This window comes from Capricornis sumatraensis, chromosome 3 (assembly GCF_032405125.1).
Source record: "Capricornis sumatraensis isolate serow.1 chromosome 3, serow.2, whole genome shotgun sequence".
Classification (NCBI taxonomy): domain Eukaryota; kingdom Metazoa; phylum Chordata; class Mammalia; order Artiodactyla; family Bovidae; genus Capricornis; species Capricornis sumatraensis.
Window position 1 is genome coordinate 139555156 of NC_091071.1, and position 17341 is coordinate 139572496.

A 17341-nucleotide genomic window follows, 5' to 3' on the forward strand; every position below is an offset into this window, starting at 1 on the left:
GTCTGTCTAATATTTGAGTTGCTGGGGATATAGCAGGTTTTACCATGTGTATGTTGGTATTATTTTACCCCATGCAAAAGTCTGAATGTTTGTGCCTCACCCCCTCACCATCCCTGAAATTCATTTATTGAAACCGAACCCCCACTGTGATAGTATTTGGAGGTAGAGCTTTGGGAGATGACTAGATCATGAGGGTGGAGGTCTCATGAACTGGATTAGTTCTCTTACGAAAGAGGCCTCTGAGAGCTCCCTATCACTTTTCCCTGTGAAGTCAGTGAGAAGACGACCATCTGTGAACCAGGAAAGGGGCCCTCACCAGATAGAATCTGCCTTGATCTTGGACTTCCAAACCTCTCCCACAGTTATTTGTGAGAAATAAATTTCTGTTGTCTATAAGCTGCTCAGTCTATGGCATTCTGTTAATGTCAGCCGGGATGGACTGAGATACCCCAGATACACAGACGTGCAATTACTGAACATCTTACTCTGTGCTGGGCACTGCTAAGTATTTGGGTATATTCTCCATTATCTTGACTGTTTGACATGTAGTTGCTATTAATCTCTTGGGACCCTTATTTCCTCTTATCTAATAGGATAAATTATTTATAAAGGCTATATAAGGATAGGACTGGAATTTGAACCTGAGCTCGTACGGAGTTACAAGAAAAGTAGTTGAGAAACCCCAAGTTGGCAATAAAAAATCTCTAGCGATGTGACTGCGCCTGTCACAGGTTTTATCAGCGTATCCTCCCTGCATTTAGAAAAGGTTAGAGCTGAAAGGAAACACATCAATCATTTAACCAACCTCCCTCATTGTATGGATGAGGAAGTAAAGGTTCAAGAATGTGATTTTTCTGGAGTTTCAGCCACATCATTGATTTCCACATTATTTCCTTTTCTGCTCTGTGCAGCTTGTGTATTAGGAAATCTGGACTTTTATTTCAGATTGGACATCATCTAGTTTTACGTACTTAACCAAATGATTTAATCTTACAAGCTTCAGAACAAGAGTTGAAATCTATTAGGGAACTAAAATTTTCATTCTTTAAATAGTAAATACATATGTAAATTTTTTCTAATGACTTAATTATGACTCATTTTCAAAGGATTGGACAAATTGATGGATTCTTTGGAGGAACTAGCATTCCTCTTTCACTGGTATTACTAGTATTGGCATTCTTCATTGCTGTGTAGTCTGAAAAAATCTTGTGAGACTGAAGGTATAGAGGGAAGAAAAACAATTTAATAATATATGTCTTCTCAGGATTAAGATTTACTCTCCACTCCAGGAAAATATATAAATATTTTCCTTTTCTGGTATTTATTCAATTGATTCAAAACAAAAACCACTTAAGTCCAGTTTGATTTCATGGACCCATTTCTCACACAATTAGGATCAATAAATAAAAGATGGGAGTTTATAAATCTAAATTCTGACTCTTTCTGATTAAATCACAAAATATGTAATATTTTAGTGCCAAACTCTAAAGAGGATAAAATAACCTACTTTATTACCCAACTGAAAGAGTGAATATGAAAGAGATAAAGTTGGATACATATATATGTATGACTTGCTTCTAATGCAGTCTTATGCTAATAAGTCAGCCATCTTGTGAAAGAAACAGATGTAAAAGACTTTGATTTTTTTTAATGTTTAATTTTGAGTCTTGACCTTTTTTTGGTTGTGTTTTGAGCAGTGTTAGGATTGGCTTTTGTTTTTATTTTATTTTTTGATTCTTAAACTTTTTAAATATGTCCATTTGCATTATGTCACACAAATGTAAACATCTAGTCAAGAGAAAAAAAATAGGTGATATATTTATGCCATATCTAAGTAAAGAACTCCTATAGTTTGATAAGATACATATTACAAAAGAAAAATGAGTGATGAGCTGATCAACATAAAAATATTTCAGTCTGTTGGTAATTAGAGACACACATTCAAACAAATGAGAGGTTTTGCCTTTCTAAATTAGCACTGTGTGTTTTTTTCCTTTAGGAATCATAGTGCTGACAGGTAATGAAGCAGGCACTTGCGTATGCTGCTGGTAGGATGTAAATTAATACAACCTTTCTGGAATGCATTTTGTGACTTTTCCCCCTATACTTTAAAAAATAGCTTTATGGAAGTATAATTGACAAACAGCAAACTGCATATATTTAAAGTGCACAATCTGTTGTTTTAACAGATTTCACATATATATATAAAATATCCATGAAAATATCACCACAATCAAGGTTATGAACATCCACCACCCCTGAAAGTTTCCTCCCTTTTTGCCTTTCCTTTTGTTCCCTGGAAACCAGTGATGGGCTTTCTACCACTATAGAACACTCTAGTGTCTTGAAAACATTGATACCTATTGACGTTGACCAGGAGTTAGATTTTTAATTATCTTTGTGTCTCTATGCACCCTTAGTATGCACATGATAAACATTTGTATTATTCCCACACTGTATGTAAGGATTCTTATCACTCCATTGATTTCATATTTTACTGCATATAGCCTAACACCGGGAAGTACTTAAGTGTTCCTCGTTAATGGAATATATATCTTCTAAGCCCTTGCTACTCAGAATGTGGTCCACAGACTAGCAGGATCAGCATCTTCTGGGAGGTTGTTAGGAATGCAGACTCTTGGAACCCATCTCAGAACTACTGAACCAGAACCTGTATTTTTACAATATCCCAAGTGATTTGTATGCTCATGAAAATGTGGGAAGTGCTGTTCTAAGACATCATTTTAATATTTGTAAAATATCTAGATATATCATAATTTACTTAATGATGTGGGGAAAACTTTAACACTTCTATTAAATGGAAAAAACAAACACTTGACTGTATGTAGAGGATTCAAATTTTGTTTTCCGGTTTTTTTTTTTTCCAAATTATGTTTTAAATAATAGCAAGGGGTGTATAAAAAGAAAAAAAGGGATAAAAATGTAGAAAGTGGTATTTCTGAATAGTAGAATTGAATAATTTTAATTCTTTATGTTTTATTTTTCATATTTCAAGAATGAATATGTATTATACTTAAAATAGAAAGAAAAATGATTAAAAGTGAAAAGAAAGTGAAAGTGTTAATTTCTCAGTTGTGTCCAACTCTTTGCAGCCCCATGGACTGTAGCCTGCCAGGGTCCTCTGTCCATGGAATTCTCCAGGCAAGAATACTGAAATGGGTAGCATTCCCTTCTCCAGGGGATCTTCCCAACCTAGGGATATAACTCGGGTCTCCCACAAATTCTTTACCATCTGAGCCACATATTAGCTGATCTTAACCCATTTCTAATGTTTGATTTCCCAAACAGCATTTTGGCAATTAGTGGTAACCACTAAGAGCTTAACATATACTCAGAACTGTGGGGGATATGAAGAAATGAAAATAGAGAGCCTCTCAGGTTGCTCATAAGATGCCATTATTGTATGTTGAAAGATAAACTGATGTATGACGAGGTCCGAAGCAGAAGATAAGAGGAAGTTGGGGGCGGGGCAGGAAGGGGTCACTGGGTTGGGTTTTCAGAGCTGTGCTCAGCTAAAGAGGGTGAACAAGATTTGGCAGCAAAGGGAGACCATATATGATCTGAAAATTATTTCTCCCAGGGTTTTTGAGATGGAACAATATTGATGGTGGTACATGTGTTAATTCTGACATCTGAATTTTAGAAGGGAGAGGAGCCAGGAGCAGTATCCTTAGAATGTTAATGTTGCAAGTAAATAATTTTCTTATGTTTCCTGTGAAACCTTGTGTATGTGACAGTGCAGCCTATTTTGCACATTGGTTCATTCTACCCCATTCAATGGTTTATCTTTTTTAGGTCAATGTGCACACAGGAAATGGCAGTTCTTATGGCAACCCACTCCGGTACTCTTGCCTGGAAAATCCCATGGACGGCAGAGCCTGGTGGGCTGCATTCCGTGAGGTTGCTAGGAGTCGAACACTACTGAGAGACTTCACTTTCACTTTTCACTTTCATGCATTGGAGAAGGAAATGGCAACCCACTCCAGTGTTCTTGCGTGGAGAATCCCAGGGACGGGGGAGCCTGGTGGGCTGCCGTCTCTGGGGTCGCGCAGAATCGGACACGATGGAATCGACTTAGCAGCAGCAGCAGCAGCAGAACAAAATTACGTATGATATAACAAGAACTAAAATCAGTAAAATTCCAAGTATTATTAAGGAAGACTTAAGTATTGACTTTGTATAAAATTCCCAAACACACTAGTTTTTCCAAGTTCCTTCATGAGAAGCTTGATCTTGCTTTCTAGGCATAACTATTAAATATCAAGTGGTGTGTTTGAAATGGCTATATGCAATTTTTGATCAAGATATTTTATCAATTCTTGGTTATCACTATTGACAGGACACTACATAAATAACTGATGAAATAATTTTAAACTTTTTGAAAGTTTAATTTTAAACTTTAATTTTTGAAAGCATTCAAAAATTAAAAATTGTATTTAGAGCCTACCCGCTTTCTTGTTCTGTCATTGCCAAATGTGATGATATTTTTTGTGATAATACAAATAGATAAATGCAGTTAAATTTCTTCATATCAAATATTTACAAATAATAATGGAGTTATAATTTGCACAGTGTGCGTGTGCTGATAATAACAGTCACTCTGCAACTAGTTCAGACATCTCCAAGCGAACAAGTATAAGTAAACATAAGGCAGAGACTGGGAACATCTACCCAGAGCTGTACTTATGAGACGCTGGCCTTTCTCAGCCCCTGACTGCGCCTTACCATGAAATTACTCACCAGCTAGAGTGTTTTTGTCCATAAGGGTCAGTGCCTCACTCAGCAGCAGGCTTCTTAAGAAGCCTAGGTGACGTGGTTGGCTTCACACAACATCACAGCAGAGCGTCATGGGCCAGATGCGTCTTGTATTTATCCATAGGAACTGAGAAGAGAACCATCAACCTCCCCTCCCCACTTTGTTCGGGCTACCTCCTAGGGAGCACTAGGTGAGGAGGTTACTGGCCAGTTGGCCTTTGGCTACCCAGCCTTTTGTGGCTAACCAGAAGGATGAGGAAATAGTTATTTCTTGATACACTTATGACTCATGTGTGCCACATGTGTGTGTGTGAGGCTCACTGGTGGGCCCATAACACAAATCTATACATTTTCCAACCCCCCTTACAGCTTGCATTCCAGATGTGACCTAACCTCCCAAACATACGTGCCTGCCTGAGATTAAGACGGCCAGATGAGCTGGAGGCCGTATTTCTGCCATCAGTCAGTGACATTGGATTTTTCTGGAATAACAATAGCAGAGGTCCCAGGGTGTGGTGCAGCAGGGTGTGGGACTTCCATTCTGCTGGGGGCATAGTGGCTCAGGTAATGCAGATCTGGAACCCCCAACAAGGCAGCATCTTCATGCTTTCCTACCTTTGGGGCTCTAAGTAGAGAGAGCAGCTCTCTGGACAGCCAGTTCTATGGTGCCATTCTGAGAGGCTTTCCTGGAAGTTAGATTAAAGGCTGCTTCTTCAGCTCGTCCAGACATCTCATAAGCAGAAGGAGGCTTCTGTGAATGCCCAGAACTTGACATCCAAGTATGTTGTGTTTGAACTAGTGGTTTCTATTATCAGCAACTGAACACTGATAAAGACACTGTAATATATATTATAGCTTATACATATATTTTATATATATACACATATAGTATTCATGTAGTATATATAATGCATTTGGTGTATGTACACACACATAATGGGATACCATTTTTTAACACTTTCTGAATTTTGCCCTAAAGAGTTTCACTCAAGGTAACAGACATATATCATGTAACTAAGACCCACTAGGAATATCCACATATACTGTCAACTGGTTTTACATGTGCGTCACCCTCAGGAGGTTCCTCCAGGCAGCAATAAAATTTCTCTGGCAGATGAATGGCAAAATCAGCCAACTTGACTTTGTTTTCTACTTTTTTCTCCTTCTACCCAATTTTCCCCATACTTCCCATTTTGCAACCCTGCCAGTTCCATCTCGGGCAGTTTCTTTATACTAGGACCCTCAATCCTAGTGTAGAAAGAGAGAAAGAATAGCCTCAAACTTTTGCCTAATTGTCTTGGGAAATTTGTTCATATTTTTACTAAAAAAAAATGCAGTGAAGGGAGACTTTCATCTTGTCACAGCTTTTAAGTTAGACAATAAGCCAATGCTATCATATTTTGAGATCTTTGAATTGCTTCAATGTAACATTCATCGAAACATATTTCATCTACCATGTTAAATGCTAGTCTCGAAGAAAGTCAGCTGAAGATAATTGAAAGGGAGGGGCAATGCCCTCTTCTCCAGCTTGAGGTTCACATGAAGTAGCCTCCACCGCTGCTGAAGGCCATAGTGAAAACGGTCCCACGCAGAGCAGTCCACAGGCTGTGCCCCTGATGCACCTGCCCTGTATTCAGCTGCAGGGACACCCTCCCCCATCCCTGCCATGCTGAACTCTGCACAGACCCCTGCATTTTAAGATTGCAGATACCACTTGCTCCAAGTTTTCCTTAGGGTGTGCTCTGATCCACAGCCATTCTTCTCAAAGCACTCTCCTGGGCTGAGGTAGTAAAATCAGAACAAGTATTTTAGTCTTAACCTCCTATCTTGCCCAACAATATATCTTGGGTAAACACGACGCTTTAAAAAGAAAAGCAGAGGCAACCAAAGAAGGTCACCCTTTTGAGAACTTACTCGATCATTTTTAAAAGGTTGCACCATAGGCTTTTCTAAGCCACAGAATCTCACATGGCACTCTTTGTCCTAGAAAAACAAACCAAGCAAGATAGTTCCCCAATGGCTCAGCAGTAAAGAATCTACCTGCAATGCGAGAGAGGCAGAAGATGTGGAGGAGGAAATGGCAATCCACTCCAGTATTCTTGCCTGAAAAATCCCATGGAGGGGGAAGCCTGGTGGGCTACAGTCCAAAGGATCACAAAGAATTGGACATGATGGAGCAACAACAAACAGAAAACAAGACTTTTCTCAGTTTCACCTCCACTGTGATTTTGGTATCGATCTGGGTTTTTAAGGTTTTAAGAAATTGTGTAAAATATACAAAATCTGCCATCTCTCTTGGCCGTTTTAAAGTGTACAGCTCAAGAGCAGTCAGTAAGTCTTCTTACTTGTGCAGCCGTCACCACCATGCATCTCTAGAACGCCATTCAGCTTGTAAAACTGAAACTGCACCTGTTCAGCTGTAACTCCCATCCCTTTCCTTTGGCTCCCAGCAATCTCCACTCTCTGTCTCTATGAATCTGATGCATACCTCATATGAATGGAATGATACGGCGTTTGTCCTCTTGCGTGGTGGCTTATTTCATTTAGCGTAATATCCACCGTGTTCATCCTCACTGCAGTATGTATCAGAATATCCTTCCTTTTTAAGGATACATGATATCCTCTTGTATATATACACAATATTGTATATTGTATATATACACCACATTTCGTTTACTCCTCCATCCTTGAACACTTGGGTTACTTCTACCTTTTGTATCAAGATGTTGTTTCCCGCCCCCTTGCCAGAAACTTGTTATTCTCTTGAGTGTCAAACTGTTTTAAATCTTGGTTTTGTATTTCTAGAGCATTTTCTTATCCTAAAGATTATATATCACTGATCACTGACACACATACACTATATGTATACACGTGCAAATATATACATGTATATATGTATATACTATACATATGTACATATTTACATTAGATAGCTAGTGGGAAGCTGCTGTACAGCTCACAGAGCTCAGCTTGGTGCTATATGATGACCCAGAGGGGTGGGATGGGGGTGGGGGGTGGGAGAGATACTCAAAAGGGAGGGGATATATGTATGTATATAACTGTTTCACTTTGTTGTACAGCAGAAACTAACACAACATTGTAATTATATTCTAATAATGAAATTTTAAAAATAAGTACAATCACCAAAAAAACATTATATATCTTTGTCTCTATCATCTATCAATCATCTATCATTTTTCCTAAGAAAATCTTTAGTCATTTATTTTTAAATTAAGTCCATGTTACTATATAATATTTTATGTGTCCTCATATTCTATTGTAGACTTAATTTTTGGAAATAACAAAAAACCACAGAGGACAAATTTGATGAATTGAGAGTGGGTGACTAGGTGACAATAGAAATGGCATTTATTAAGCACCTACTCTGTGCCAGGCGCTGTACTAGCATTTCATACCCATAATCTCATTCATCGTTATCACAGTCTGTTTGGCAGCTGCTGATAAACATTAATATTCATTTTATAGATGAGGAAACTGATGCTCAGGGGCTTTAAGCTTTAAATGGGTTTCCCAGGAGTGCACAATTAGAAAAAAGCCAGACCTAGATCTGTAGCCTGAGTCCTTCTGATCCAAAACTCATGCGTCTTTACACCACTATCTCTAAAACTTTCCTAATGATTACAATCACTTGCATACTTGGTGAAAGTACAAATTCTTGGGCTCTAGCCCAGATATACCCAATCAAAGTATACATAGGAGGGGCCTGAAAAAAATCACACTGCTTGAAGTCAGGGTATCTCCACTGTGTTTTTGTTAAATGTGTGACATGCATTTAAAATAAGGAGATTGTGTTATGCAGCTCACAGTTCTGGGGCACTTACCACAACAGATACTAGAAATGTTACAAGCATTAGTTATTGGAAAGATAGTACAGACTTCAGGATGACTTCTTTGGAAGGTGATATTTGAATGTTCTGCTCTATTGTCACTAAGATGAGCAGACTTACTAGTATGTAGGCACAACTCATGGCATTTTATAGTGGAAAGAGTAAGATAGCCCTGATCTGGGATCCTGGATAAATCTTTTAACTTTCAGAGCCTTGGTTTCTTCATCTGTAAAAACAACAATGCTAATACCCATTTGAAAGGATGTTATACTTATTAGAAATATTCCTTGTCATGAAGCAGATGCTTAATTGGTAATTCTTATAATAGTAAATAATACATATTTATATCATTTTAATATATTTTGTGGTTGTGCTAAGTTGCTTCTGTTGTGTCCGACTCTGTGTGACCCCATGGACTGCAGCCTGCCAGGCTCATCTATTCATGGGATTCTACAGCCAGGAGTACTGAAATGGGTTGCTGTGCCCTCCTCCAGAGGATCCTCCCAACCCAGGGATCAAACCGGAGCCTCTTACATCTTCGGCATTGGCAGGCAGGTTCTTTACCACTAGTGCCACCTGGGATGCAAGCCCATTTTCATATATTGAAAGTGAAAGTCACTCAGTTGCTTGGGACTCCTCGCGAGCCCATGGACTATTCAACCCCTGGAATTCTCCAGGCCAGAATACTGGAGTGGGTAGCCTTTCCCTTCTCTAGGGGATCTTCCCAAGCCGGGGATCCAGCCCAGGTCTCCCACATTGCAAGCGGATTCTTTACCAGCTGGACTACAAGGGAAGCCCAAGAATACTGGAGTGGCTAGGTAGCCTATCCCTTCTCCAGAGGATCTTCCTGACCCAGGAATCGAACCAGGGTCTCCTGCATGGCAGGCGGATTCTTTACCAACTGAGCTATCTATACAATATTAAATATATTTTATATGAATATATAATATTTGTGTAATGTTTAACAGTGTATTACATTCTATTATATATGATATATATTTACATAGTAGAATATTATATATTCTATATTATAAAATCTATGCTCTATTATATATAACAATATATATAATATAATATATTGATAATAATATTATAATTAAGCAAAATTTCTATAGTGATTATTACTTTGTCCACAAAGGTCTGTCTAGTCAAGGATACGGTTCTTCCAGTGGTCATGTATGGATGTGAGAGTTGGACTATCAAGAAAGCTGAGCGCCGAAGAATTGATGCTTTTAAACCGTGGTGTTGGAGAAGACTCTTAAGACTCCCTTGAGCTCAGTCCTGGGTGTTCATTGGAAAGACTGATGCTGAAGCTGAAACTTCGATACTTTGGCCACCTGATGCGAAGAGCTGACTTCCTTGAAAAGACCCTGATGCTGGGAAAGATTGAAGGCTAGAGGAGAAGGGGACAACAGAGGATGAGATGGTTGGACTGCATCACCGACTCAATGGACATGAGTTTGGGTAAACGCCAGGAATTGGTGATGGACAGGGAGGCCTGGCGTGCTGCGGTTCATGGGGTCGCAAAGAGTCAGGTACGACTGAGCGACTGAACCGAACTGAACTGAACTGTAAGTGTGAACTGCAGCCCTTGGCAGTGATCCTTATATAATGAGCTAGTCAACCAGGGTTTCCAGCTGAATTAAGGGTGGAGCTGAAATCTTGAAAAACGTGTACTGAAAAGCTTCTATACCTATCTCAAGGAGATACGGTGAGCTGGTGGTGGGGGGCGGGGGGTGGGGGGCGGCACGGTGCCGCAATATTTTAGAAGGCACGTTACAGTGGAAAGAGTAGGAAGTGAATACAAATGTCCCCTAGGTGGCGCTGCATCATCGTGAAAGTGCAAGTGGGAAATTTGGTATTTTTAGAGGTGACTTCCTTCTGGTTTGAATTTCAAATGAGAGCAGGACAGCTCCCTGAGATGTCTGGGAAAAAGTGACCAGGAAGAAAGACTCTTTTTAGTAGGATTGAGTATACAATACTCTTGCCGGTGAGGCCCCTTCGGGTGTTGAGTTGGCTGTAGCTGGAAACAGGAAGCGGGGTCAGGCCAACTTTTATTCATTCTCTGTTGGAGCCCTGCCTGATTTTGACAGGTTGAGAACCATTTATAACTCTGCTGTTGGGGATACTTTAGCCTGGGATGTTAGTTCTTGCCCCTCTGGGGACTCAGTATGGGATTTGAGGGACGGCAGGACCACTGGAATATCCATACAGAAGATGCTAATGAATTCTAACAAGAATCGCCCTTTACAGTTTTGTGTGTATCACTGTGCATTTCTCGGCTAGACTCGTCCCCTCCAACCTCAATTTCTGGGCAACCTATTTTTCTTTCGGCATCAGAAGCGATAGCATCTGGGAAGTGAGTCTGATGAATTCTGTCTGGCAACCAACATCTTTCAGACTGCCAGATCCTGGGGGAGGAAACTGAGATGCTCAGGAGTTGGTTCAGGGCCAGGTATACCTGTCCTTGAGGTCCCAGTGATGGGGGGAAGGAGACTGGCCAAATGTGAGGCAGAACTTCTGAAACTCTGCTTCCTGAGTTCATTTGCATTTTGGCAAAATGTGACCTTGGTTTCCAAGGGAAGGAGTTCACATGGATTAAAATGTCTCAATTGCCGAAGTTGCTTTGTGTCCCCCACTAAAGCTTTCTGCCATCAATCCCCATCTCCCAACACATTTTCAAATGTGGTGTCTTTGGAAGGTAACCATGGCAACTAAGCTTATTCAGAAATGACTGAATCTAGGCAATAAAGGGGGAGGTAACCCCATGGTATTTTTCACTGGTAACTCACAGGACACTGGTGATTCTAACAGCTGTATACAGTGAGTACTGTTGCCTGTGAACAAGGCACTGTATGGCTTGAAGACATTTGATTCTCACAACCATGCTATGCAGCAGTCATCATTATTCTTTTAAACAGTTGAGAGAACTGGAGCAGAAAGATTCTGATGATTGGTCTATGGTTGTGCAGCTAGTTAGATCATCTGGACCCTGATATCAAAGGGCCTCCGATGTGCTGTAAAGACACTGCCTTCTAAGGAAAGCTGGAGAGAGGTCTTGTCATGTCCATTTTGCAGGTGGTGAAAATGAGTCACAGAAACATGGAATTGCTCAAGGCAACAGCAGAGCTCAAAACCTCTGTCCCCACCAATACCTTTCTGTCATATATGGCTTTGAAGTGAAGTCGCTCAGTCATGTCCGACTCTTTGCGACCCATGGGCTGTAGACTACCAGGCTCCTCTGTCCATGGGATTTTCCAGGCAATAGTCCTGGAGTGGATAGCCATTTCCTTCTCCAGGGGATCTTCCCAACCCAGGGATCGAACCTGGGTCTCCCGCATTGTAGACAGACGCTTTACCGTCTGAGCCACCAGGGAAGTCCCATCTATGGGTTTAGCACTCTCAAAATTATGTCATCTGCTTGCAGCTGGTCTTCATGGTATATCTACTTACTGATGAGGGAATTGAGACATTAAGAGGTTAAATGACACTTCCCAAGGTCTCAATGATTCTCTTGAAGAAAAGGAACACACCCATCTCTAATTTCATGCTGCTTTCCTAGATTTGGTGCTTTAAAAAAGCCCTTCCACTTATCCATCCATTCACCCACTCATCTATTTCATAAGAATTTATGAATGTATTAGGTACCATGTATTATGTGTGGTTGACAAGGTTTTCAAGACCAAGATAATTCATCAGAGATGAGTTCTACTATACTATAATAATAGGACCATCTTTGACTTGACTGTTGTGGAAATACTATGTATGAGCATAAGCTTTTATATGTGGGGATTATATATTCTAATTAGCCTAAAAATGCATGCTATATGTGCTATAGATATGATATCATGTTTATAAATTGCCTAAAATGATCACAGGGAAGGATGTTACGCTTAAAATTTTTAGTAAAGTCAAAGGCTGATGGAGACTCAAAAGTAACATGATCTGTGACTCCAGCTAGAGCCATCTGCCATGCAGGGAACTCAGAGTGCAGAGAGGAAGAGGGGCGGCCCTTGTCCTGAAGGGCATGTTTGCTGGCTCGGGCCCATTGTTCACTTGGTGAAATAGAGCCATGACTCAGAGAGGAACGTTTGGAAACCTCGACTCAGAATTCTTTTGAGAGCTTGAAATGAGTCCTTTGAGCACTCGGAGACTTGGAGGTAGCATCGTGACTTTTGCCTGAAACAGCTCAAAGGCCTGGAGTTGCTAGATGGCAGAGCAAAAGCAGAGGGCAGCAGGAGAGGGCTGTAGGCTTCCAAGCTTTACTGAGGAGGGGAAGGCATGATCTTTTCCATCGATTAAACAGATGCCAAGGAAGATGGCAGGATTGAGTCATCCTGAAAAGCATCACCCCGGTGGCTCAATGGTAAAAAATCTACCTGTGTTGCAGGAAATGCTGGTTCAATCCCTGGGTCAGGAAGATCCCCTGGAGAAGGAAATAGCAACCCACTTCAGCATTCTTGCCTGAGAAATCCCATGGACAGAGGAGCCGGGTGGGCTACAGTCCATGGGTTCACAATTGGACACGACTCAGAGACTAAACAAAAACAGAGGACTTCCTGCTAGGGTGCAGCAAACCCAGCAAAAGGAGGCTGTGTGAGCTTTTCACAGTCGGCCTGAGCCCACTGTAGGGTCAGGGCAGGGGCCGTGTGGTGTCAGAGGGCTGCAGCCAATGGAAAGGGGCGTGTTGGTGGCCAAGTGTCTCTTAAGAGCCCCCAAAGAGGGAAGAACTAGCATTTACACACCCAACACACAAAAAAGACACCTTCACAAGTCACGGGTAAATAGAAAGACCTTGATGCTGTACCTCTTGTCTTTCCTCTCCATTCTGACCCTGCAGGAGCCTTAGGGATCACAGTGAGGGGGCAGGAGGAGGGAAAGAAAGAACGGGGCGGACAAACAGCAAAAGAAGAGTCGCTGCTCCTAACTGAGCAGGACCTTAAATGTAGAGGCAGTCTGAGCTCAGGTTGGAGAAGAATTTCCAGACACAGAGCATTTTAGAAGAGAGAGAATTTGTTGAAAACAAAGTGCTGAGGTAGTGAGGGTTGCTGCAAAGATAGTGGACCCACTTCCTGACAGACCGGGTAGAGCTGACCCCTTTCGTGGGCTTGGGGCCAACTTCTATAGTCTCAAGACAAAATTCCTATGGGGAAGGGTGGCGTTAGGTCATTGGTCAGTGGCCTTTGGTGCCCACCTTGCCTAATATGGAGACAGGAGCTGGGTGGTTAGGGCCAGGCTGGCTCACGACAAACAGGATGGCTCATGACCATGGTTGCCATAGAGCTTGGCTAATTCTGGAAATATTGTCCAATGACCTCAGCATGGGACTCCACATTAAATTGGATGAGAGATTAGTATTTGGGGAATCAATCAGTAGACGGACTTTTTAAGACCTAACAGTGAGACTATTCCAATATTCAAGTGTGGACCCAAAATGTTCCAGTATAGGCTTGAGGTCTCCCTGGGAGAGGAAGGAAAGCTGGCTGAGCAGGCATGACAGGCAGGGGATGGGAGAAAACTGAGCTGTTTCCAGTCTAACTAAAGGGCTTCCCATCGGGCGCTAGTGGTTAGGAATCTGCCCACCGATGCAGGAGATGTAAGAGACGCAGGTTCGATCTATGGGTCGGGAAGATCCCCTGGAGTAGGAAATGGCACCCCACCTATTCCAGTATTATTGCCTGGAAAATCCCATGGATAGAAGATACTGGCGGGCTGTGAAGAGTCGGATATGACTGAGTATCTGAGCAGCAGCAGCAGTCTAAGTACTGATCCAGCCCACACATCAGGCTGGTTTCACTTTCGAAAAAACTTCCAAGGTATTTTCAAAGGAACGACTGGCTTTCCCTCCCTTGCTCCCTCACCCCCAGCAGCTAGGCTGCTTCTGGAATCCACAATCTATGGGTTTTCTGCTCTTAACTTCTGGGTGGTGAGACATCCCCCACTCTCGTCTGCTTGGTTTCCCATTTTGAACTTATTACTAAGGAAAGAGACTACTTTTTCCGTAAATCGCAGGCAAGAGCTGCTAACTTCCTCTAGGTGACTCTGTTGGGCCCTCAGGGTAAGGTTAGACTCTGAAGGGAGCCAACGTTACAATTAGAAAAAAAATCATCTCTTGCAATAAAATATCCTCTACTACTGCTTATAATGCACAACAGTATGCAGTGTGGGGCCCCAAGAAGAAGAACTCATCTGCAATTATTTGTGCTTGCCAGGGAAAGGATTTTTTTTGTTGTTTATTATTTTTCAGATTAAAAAAAATATTTTTTTATTGAAGGATAATTGCTTTACAGAATTTTGTTGTTTTCTGTCAAACCTCAGCTTGAATCAGTCATAGGTATACGTATATCCCCTCCCTCTAGAGCCTCCCTCCCATCTCCCTCCCCATCCCATCCCTCTAGGTTGATACAGAGCCCCTGTTTGAGTTTCCTCAGCCATACAGCAATGTTGATTATTTTATTCATGATTAACCAGCACTGTAATGATAAGGGTTATAATGATAACAACATGACACGTGAAAATGTTTGAGGTATAAATTGCTGGCAAGATGCTATCTCTAGAACCTGAAAGTCTCAGAGGCAAGGAGTCTATTCTGTATGTGTGTGTGTGTGTGTGTGTGTGTGTGTGCACGCATGTGTGTTTCTCTGAGGAAAGAGGAGAAAGAAAGGGGTAAGATTACCCTGCATATGTGACTATGGGTGGGGCAGAAGTGGCCCGGGTGCTCCCCTTCTCTATTCCAAAGGCTGCTTTGCATTCAAGGTCAAGAGTGCTTAAGGCTCCCACAAGCCCTTTCCTTCCTTCAGTCCCTCACACAGAGTGAGAAATAATCATTACCAGAACTACAGTGATCTTTCCTGCTTGTGAAAGTCTATATGTAACTGTTTCAGAGAGGTTGTATTTCTCTTTCCAGTTCAGTTCAGTCGTTCAGTCATGTCCGACTCTTTGCAACTCCATGCTGCTGCTGCTGCTAAGTCACTTCAGTCGTGTCCGACTCTGTGTGACCCCATAGACAGCAGCCCACCAGGCTCCCCTGTGACTGCAGCAAACCAGGCTTCCCTATCCATCACCAACTCCTGGAGTTTACTCAAACTCATGTCCATCAAGTCAGTGATGCCATCCAACCATCTCATCCTCTGTCGTTGCCTTCTCTTCCTGCCTTCAATCTTTCCCACCATTAGGGTCTTTTCCAAAGAGTCAGTACCGCACATCAGGTGTCCAAAGAATTAGAGTTCCAGCTTCATCATCAGTCCTTCCAATGAACACTAGGGACTGATTTCCTTTAGGATTGACTGATTTGATCTTCTTGCAGTCCAAGGAACTCTCAAGAGTCTTCTTCAACACCACAGTTCAAAGGCATCACTTCTTTGGCGCTCAGCTTTCTTTATAGTCCAACTCTCACATCCATACATGACTATTGGAAAAACCATAGCTTTAAGTATTTCTCTCTTAGAAGTTCAGTAAATTCTAGCTTCCCCAGGGCTGACCTTGAGGATCAGCACCCCTGCTTTCCATTTTCTCGACTCTGAAACAGTGTTTGGTGCCATGGTTTATGACTTTCCCAAGGTTTGGGGGCCTGGTCTGGCAAACAGGATATCTATCCCCTACACTGGAAAGAAGCAAATTCTTCCAAATATCTTCAGGTATGGCAAGTCTTCAAATTTTCATCCTTTGCATTTAGCTGTGGTTTTCACAAATTGTTAAACATGCCTCACAGCTAACTTTGGTGAATGAGGTTGATAAAACTGAGTTAAAATCTTTTTGGTCAAATGAAGGCATAAAGAGAGAATTTTCTGCTAAGATGTAAACCCTAGCTCTGGAAGCATTTCCAAAAGGGAAAGGCAGATGATATTTTGAAGAATGTCAGCATCATGGGAATGCATATAGGGTAAGTCTCTCAGGGAAACTATTTTAAGCTCAGACCCACAACTACAATATATCAAGTGTAATAATAGCCACTGTCTCTTCACATTTTTTCTCAAAGGTTAATTAAATTAAAGCCTCTAACTTTGAGGTATATATTATTATGCCCATTTCACAGATGAAGGACCCTAGACTTAGCCGCATGATTTTGAACAAGTTATTTAATCTTTCAGATTTGATTCCAGAGCCATATGGACACATTACATAACTTCATACTAATCAGACAAAGTGTGTGTGTGTTAGTCACTTAGCTGTGTCCAACTCTTTTCTACCCCATGGATTGTAGCCCACCAGGATCCTCTGTCCACAGGATTCTCCAGGCATGAGGACTAGAATGGTTGCCATTTCCTTCTCTAGGGGATCTTCCCCACCCAGAGGTCGAACCTGGGTCTCCTGCATGGCAGTAAGTCATTTTCAAACAATTAGCATCCAGTTTCTCTCATTTTTATACTACCATTTGAAAGTACCAATTCATTATCATGGTTTTTTGTTCACTTTTGAATGAATTTCTTCATGATTTAAAAAGATCCTTTTCCCCAATTTTTTTTTTTTTTAACTGTATGGAGTGGGGTGGGGATAAGAGTGGGGGTAGGAGGAAAGTCCACTGGACTGAGGATCAAGAGACCTGGGTGCCAGCCTCCAACCCTGTCACTGAACTTCTCTGGGGCTTGGTGTACTTGTCTGTATGACAAGGAAGTCAGAGAGAATGTCTCTAGGACATGTCACTCTCTCTTTTTACAAATTATTAGCATAAGCCCAGATTTCCAATTCCAGCTTTTGGTCAAAGGTCTTCCCCATTG